The sequence below is a fragment of the Phyllobates terribilis genome, unplaced genomic scaffold (assembly GCF_046119375.1).
Source record: "Phyllobates terribilis strain yellow unplaced genomic scaffold, ASM4611937v1 Scaffold_1__5_contigs__length_1240528914, whole genome shotgun sequence".
Taxonomy (NCBI): Eukaryota; Metazoa; Chordata; class Amphibia; order Anura; family Dendrobatidae; genus Phyllobates; species Phyllobates terribilis.
Genome location: NW_027362761.1, coordinates 1195393528 through 1195401219, shown reverse-complemented (window position 1 = coordinate 1195401219; position 7692 = coordinate 1195393528).

Below are 7692 nucleotides of genomic sequence, written 5' to 3'. Positions count from 1 at the left end.
AATGCCAGCCAGTTTTTTCTGTTTTTAAAATTTGGTTGCACACCCCATGGAATAAATAATTGCAATCATTCACTTCCTATAACCATCAACAAGGTTCTTACACCTCTCAACTGAAATTTTGGACTCTTCTTTGGCAAACTGTTCCAGGTCTCTCATATGTAAGGGCGTCTTCTCCCAACAGCAATTTTAAGATCTCTACACAGGTGATCAATAGGATTTAGATCCGGACTCATTGCTGCCATTTCAGAACTCTCCAGCGTTTTGTTTCCATCCATTTCTGGGTGCTTCTTGAAGTATGCTTGGAGACATTGTCAAACTGTAAGACCCTTGACCTAGGATCCAAACCCAGCATACTGACACTGGGCATTACATTGCAACTCAAAATCCTTCAGTAATCTTCAGATTTCATGATGCCTTGCACACAATAAAGGCATCTAGTGCCAGAGGCAGCAAAACAACTCCTAAACATCTTTGAACTTCCACCATATTTGATTGTAGGTACTGTGTTCTTTTCTTTGAAGGCCTCATTCTGTTTTTGGTAAACAGTAGAATGATGTGCTTTACCAAAAAGCTATCTCTTTGTCGCATCTGTCTACATCTGTTTTATCAGAAGGATTTTGGCTTAGTCACGTACATTTTAGCTAACTGCAGTCTAGCTTTTTTATGTCTCTGTGTGAGCAGTGGAGTCCCCCTGGGTCTCCTGGCATAGCGTTTCATTTAATTCAAATGTCAATAGATAGTTTGTGCTGACACTGATGTTCCCTGAGTCTGCAGGACAGCTTGAATTTCTTTGGAACTTGATTGCCGGCTTCTTATCCACCATATGGATTACCCTGTGTTGCAACTTTTCCTTAATTTTGCTTTGCCATCCACTTCCAGGTAGATTTTTTACAGTGCCATTGGTTGTAAACTTCTTGATTATATTACGCACTGTGGACAAAGGAATATTACGATTCCTGGATATGGACTTGTAACCTTGAGATTGTTGATATTGTTCCACAATTTTGGTTCTCAAGTCCTCAGACAGTTCTCTTCTCCTCTTTCTGTTATACATGCTTAATGAGGCACACACAGACACACAATGCAAAGATTGAGATTTCTCCCACTTTAATTTTGTGATTTTCATATTGCCCACACCAGTTACTTACCACAGGTGAGTTTGAACGAGCATCATATGCTTGAAACAAAGTTCTATAGCCACAATTTTTGAAAGGTGTCAACAATGTTTTCCAGCCCATTTTTAGGATTTTGTGTAATATTTTGTCCAATTTGCCTTTTCTCTGTCTTTTTTGTGTTGTTCCAATACATACAAAGGAAATAAACATGTATATAACAAAACACGTGTAATTGAAATAATTTTCAGGGAGAAAAACTTCATTTTCTGGAACAATTTCAAGGGTGCCAACACTTTCCATGACTGTATATTTAACTTAGCCCTAAGTTTGCATGTTAGATCTTGAATATTATGGATGAGATGTCTGTATTCTGGTTACAACACCTAGTATTTAAACCATGTAAAAGTCCCAGTTAAAGCTTCATTCACATTGTGTCTCTACACTGTACATTATTTTCACTCAATTTTGATGACTTCCTCCAATAATTATATTTGAAGCCACAAGACAAGTTAAAAAACAACCTTAAATCTAAGCATTTGCATTAATGAAATTTGGCATGTAATAACATTCGCCACCTTATAATTGGTGCTGTGCTTAACATCCATTAAACAATGTTTGAAAATATTTCGCTTTCAAGCTTCCATTAACATTTACAGAGTGTATTTCATGCTGAAACCTGTAATGAACCGATCTATTTCCAGGAAAAAATAAATTACCAATTTCATATAAGTTATATTATACTTTGTGTAGCATTGAATAAAATTGCTACTTAAGTTGGTTTTTTAGTTTTTTTTCCTAGATCAGGGACAAAGGACAAAATATATAATTACGGTAAATGCAATAAAAAGTTATGTCAGTCCTCGTTATCTCAGTTCTTGTGATGCCAGTCTTACTGATGTTAGTCCTGGTGATTCCTGTCATAGTGATGTCAGTATTTATGATGCCAGTCCTAGTGACTAGTGTTGAGCGAGCACTAAAATGCTCGGGTGCTCGAAGCTCTGGCTGAGATCACCGTGATACTCGGGTGCTCGATCCAAGCAACTAGCCCAATGTTAGTCTATGGGAGACCCTAGCATTTTTGCGGCGGCACCCCCGGCGGTCTGTAGAAAGCCTAAAAAGTGCCCAAAATGATAGTGACAGTGCTCAAATAACATGGGGACAGCATGGGGATCGCCGCAGGAAGCATTTCTGACCCCCAGGTCACTGCTGTTAACAACGTGGTCAGAGGTATTAAGCCACTTTTACGGGCTCATAATAAAACGTTCAAAAGCGAAACTGAAGTGCTTTCCTGTGAAATATGTTAAGGAACTTCCTTTCCAGGGTAAAGACTTGTGTATAAGTTAAAATAAATAACCAAAAACAAAAATAGTCCTCCACACCTTGGACTATGTTCGCAAGTAGCATTTTTATGCGTTTTTGCACTTTTGTATTGCTTTCAACCGTGACAAATGCATTCACCGGGAAATGTCATTTTAACATATTACAACCTTATCTGGCCATGTGCTGTGTGACACATGCATACAGTGCTGAAAAGATATGGGAACAGCATGGGGAAGACCCCTGGAAGCATCTCTGACTCCCAGGTCACTGCCTAAAAGTGTGACCATCAGAAGTGATTATTGCCGCATCAGACGTGCAAGTCCTTGTCCCAGGGCAGTGTTCAATTGTACCTCCCCCATTCCTTGCAATGCAAGCGCAAGTATACAGCCTGTCAAGCACCCACGCACAGGCTGCAATACCATACTGCTTGCTTGCACTTGAAATTGAGCCTTTTAGGCATGTGGAGGCGGAATCTGGCCACCACGCCATGGCTGCGTCGGCAGCCTGGTATCCATACTCAGTCCCCAGCCGCCCGGTGGCCGGATGTCCACGCTTGGTCCCCAGCCGCCATGGGGTGGCCGGGTGTCCATACTCGGTCCCCAGCCGCCCCTCGGCTGGGTGCCCACACACGGTCCCCAGCTGCCTGGGGGCGGCCGGGTGTCCATAAACGGTCCCCAGCCATCCCTATTTGAAGGACAGCCTAACCACAAACACGTGGACAAGTGAATGTGGCCAGGGATGGTCCATCTCACTGACGCCGTCACACTGGGTTAATATTGTGCAAGCAAGGACACAGTTGGACACTGGGATGCAACACGTCCTCCAGACATAGAGGATTGCGGTTCCTGGGTCAATCAGGCTTCAACACAAAGTTCAGAAGGTAGACGGCAGCAGTGGTCAGCCTCCTACACAACGAGTAAATTATTCATGATCATGAGGCCATCCATCTCCTTACCTTTCTGTTCCTTGGAATGCAAGCGCATGTATGTAGTAGCGGCTAGGCCTGAGGTGGTCAACGTTTTGGCGCATATCCTACCTCCTCCGAGGATTGCTAGATGTTTTCCTGCTACTATCCCAGTTCTATGACTCCAGTTAAAACAAAGCTTCAGGTGATGAATGATGGATGAGGTGGAGGCAAAGGAGAAAGAGTAGGAGGAACAGGGACCATTCACATCAATATCAGGCCAGTCAACCACACATGTCTTGTAGGATATGTTTCTGGACCAAAAGGAGTGGTTCGGCTACACAGTTATAGGGCATACAGCGAGTGCAATGCCTACCAAAAATTTTGAGGCACTCCAATGCCCCTTGGAAGTGACATGGAGGTCAGAGGAGCTTATCTAAACCATTTTTTCCATTTATATCAACTGGGTCTCCTTTACACTGTTGGCCTATGCAGTGAATGGAAGGCTTTCCAAAAATTATGAGGAACTGCAATGCCCCTTGAAACAGACGTGGATTACAGAGTACTAAAAACCTTCTACCCATTATTGGGAAGTGGGTCGCCCTTAGTGTTCGCCTATGCATTGAAAAGCAAAAGATGACTAAAATTAGGAAGAAATGCAATGCCCATTGGAAGAGTCGTGGAGGTTAGAGTTAATTAAAAGCAACATTTCAATGCCCCTTGGAAGAGCTGTGGAGTTCAGAGTTGTTTAACAAGACGGTTTTAATGCCCCCTGGAAGATACGTGGAGGTTAGAGTAGTTTAACAAGATGGTTTTAATGCACATTGAAAGAGAAGTGGAGTTCAGAATTGTTTAACTAGACGGATTTAATGCCCCTTGGAAGAGACGTGGAGGTCAGAGTGGTTTAACAAGATGATTTTAATGCCCCTTGGAAGAGACGTGGAGGTCACAGTAGTCTAACAAGACGATTTTAATGACCCCTTGGAAGAGTGGTGGATGTCGCATTAGCTTCACAAGATGGTTTTAATGCCCCTTGGAAGAGTGGTGGAGGTCACAGTAGCTTAACAAGATGGTTTTAATGCCCCTTGGAAGAGAAGTTGAGGTCAGAGTGGTTTAACAAGATGGTTTTAATGCCCATTGTAAGAGACGTGGAAGTCACAGTAGCTTAATAAGACGGTTTTAATGCCCCTTGGAAGAGTGGTGGAGGTCGCAGTAGCTTAACAAGGCTGTTTTAGTGCCCCTTCGAAGTGACGTGGAGTTCAGAGTGGTTTAACAAGACGGTTTTATTGCCCCTTGTAAGAGACGTGGAGGTCAGAGTGGTTTAACAAGACGTTTTTAATGCCCCTTGAAAGTGACGTGGAGTTCAAAGTTGTTTAACAAGACGGTTTTAATGCCCATTGGAAGAGACGTGGAGGTCAGAGTGGTTTAACAAGATGGTTTTAATGCCCCTTGGAAGAGACATGGAGGTCACAGTAGCTTAACAAGATGGTTTTAATGCCCCTTGGAAGAGTGGTGGAGGTCGCAGTATCTTAACAAGACTGTTTAATGCCCCTTGGAAGAGACGTGGAGGTCACAGTATCTTAAAAAGACGGTTTTAATGCCCCTTGGAAGAGACGTGGAGGTCACAGTGGAATAAAAAGACAATATCAATGTCCCTTGGAAGAGTGGTGGATGTCACAGTAGCTTAACAAGATGGTTTTAATTCCCCTTGGAAGAGACATGGAGGTCACAGTAGCTTATCAAGACAGTTTTAAAGCCCCTTGGAAGAGTGGTGAAGGTCGCAGTAGCTTAACAATATGGTTTTAATGCCCCTTTGAAGAGACGTGGAGGTCACAGTGGAATAAAAAGACAATATCAATGCCCCTTGGAAAAGTTTTGGAGGTCACAGTAGCTTAACAAGACGGTTTCAATGCCCCTTGGAAGAGACGTGGAGGTGACAGTGGAATAAAAAGATAATATCAATGCCTCTTAGAAGAGTGGTGGATGTCACAGTAGATTAACAAGACTGTTTCAATGCCCCTTGGAAGAGACGTGGAGGTCAGAGTGGTTTAACAAGACGGATTTAATGCCCCATGGAAGAGACGTGGAGGTCAGAGTGGTTTAACAAGATGATTTTAATGCCCCTTGGAAGAGACGTGGAGGTCACAGTAGTCTAACAAGACGATTTTAATGCCCCTTGGAAGAGTGGTGGATGTCGCATTAGCTTCACAAGATGGTTTTTATGCCCCTTGGAAGAGTGGTGGAGGTCACAGTAGCTTAACAAGATGGCTTTAATGCCCCTTGGAAGAGATGTCGAGATCAGAGTGGTTTAACAAGATGGTTTTAATGCCCATTGTAAGAGACGTGCAATTCACAGTAGCTTAACAAGACGGTTTTAAAGCCCCTTGGAAGAGTGGTGGAGGTCACAGTAGCTTAACAAGACGGTTTTAATGCCCCTTCGAAGAAACGTGAAGGTCAGAGAGGTTTAAAAAGACGGTTTCAATGCCCATTGTAAGAGACGTGGAAGTCACAGTAGCTTAACAAGACTGTTTTAATGCCCCTTGGAAGAGTGGTGGAGGTCACAGTAGCTTAACAAGATGGTTTTAATGCACCTTGGAAGAGACGTGGAGGTCACAGTAGCTTAACAAGACAGTTTTAATGCCCCTTCGAAGAAACGTGAAGGTCAGAGAGGTTTAAAAAGACGGTTTTAATGCCCATTGTAAGAGACGTGGAAGTCACAGTAGCTTAACAAGACGGTTTTAGTGCCCCTTGGAAGAGTGGTGGAGGTCACAGTAGCTTAACAAGATGGTTTTAATGCACCTTGGAAGAGACGTGGAGGTCACAGTAGCTTAACAAGACAGTTTTAAAGCCCCTTGGAAGAGTGGTGGAGGTCGCAGTAGCTTAACAAGGCTGTTTTAGTGCCCCTTCGAAGTGACGTGGAGTTCAGAGTGGTTTAACAAGACGGCATTATTGCCCCTTGTAAGAGACGTGGAGGTCAGAGTGGTTTAACAAGACGGTTTTAATGCCCCTTGAAAGTGACGTGGAGTTCAAAGTTGTTTAACAAGACGGTTTTAATGCCCATTGGAAGAGACGTGGAGGTCAGAGTGGTTTAACAAGATGGTTTTAATGCCCCTTGGAAGAGACGTGGAGGTCACAGTAGCTTAACAAGATGGTTTTAATGCCCCTTGGAAGAGTGGTGGAGATCGCAGTATCTTAACAAGACTGTTTAATGCCCCTTGGAAGAGACGGGGAGGTCACAATATCTTAAAAAGACGGTTTTAATGCCCCTTGGAAGAGACGTGGAGGTCACAGTGGAATAAAAAGACAATATCAATGTCCCTTGGAAGAGTGGTGGATGTCACAGTAGCTTAACAAGACGGTTTTAATGCCCCTTGGAAGAGACATGGAGGTCACAGTAGCTTATCAAGACAGTTTTAAAGCTCCTTGGAAGAGTGGTGAAGGTCGCAGTAGCTTAACAATATGGTTTTAATGCCCCTTTGAAGAGACGTGGAGGTCAGAGTGGAATAAAAAGACAATATCAATGCCCCTTGGAAGAGTTTTGGAGGTCACAGTAGCTTAACAAGACGGTTTCAATGCCCCTTGGAAGAGACGTGGAGGTGACAGTGGAATAAAAAGATAATATCAATGCCTCTTAGAAGAGTGGTGGATGTCACAGTAGATTAACAAGACTGTTTCAATGCCCCTTGGAAGAGACGTGGAGGTCAGAGTGGTTTAACAAGACGGATTTAATGCCCCATGGAAGAGACGTGGAGGTCAGAGTGGTTTAACAAGATGATTTTAATGCCCCTTGGAAGAGACGTGGAGGTCACAGTAGTCTAACAAGACGATTTTAATGCCCCTTGGAAGAGTGGTGGATGTCGCATTAGCTTCACAAGATGGTTTTTATGCCCCTTGGAAGAGTGGTGGAGGTCACAGTAGCTTAACAAGATGGCTTTAATGCCCCTTGGAAGAGATGTCGAGATCAGAGTGGTTTAACAAGATGGTTTTAATGCCCATTGTAAGAGACGTGCAATTCACAGTAGCTTAACAAGACGGTTTTAAAGCCCCTTGGAAGAGTGGTGGAGGTCACAGTAGCTTAACAAGACGGTTTTAATGCCCCTTCGAAGAAACGTGAAGGTCAGAGAGGTTTAAAAAGACGGTTTCAATGCCCATTGTAAGAGACGTGGAAGTCACAGTAGCTTAACAAGACTGTTTTAATGCCCCTTGGAAGAGTGGTGGAGGTCACAGTAGCTTAACAAGATGGTTTTAATGCACCTTGGAAGAGACGTGGAGGTCACAGTAGCTTAACAAGACAGTTTTAATGCCCCTTCGAAGAAACGTGAAGGTCAGAGAGGTTTAAAAAGACGGTTTTAA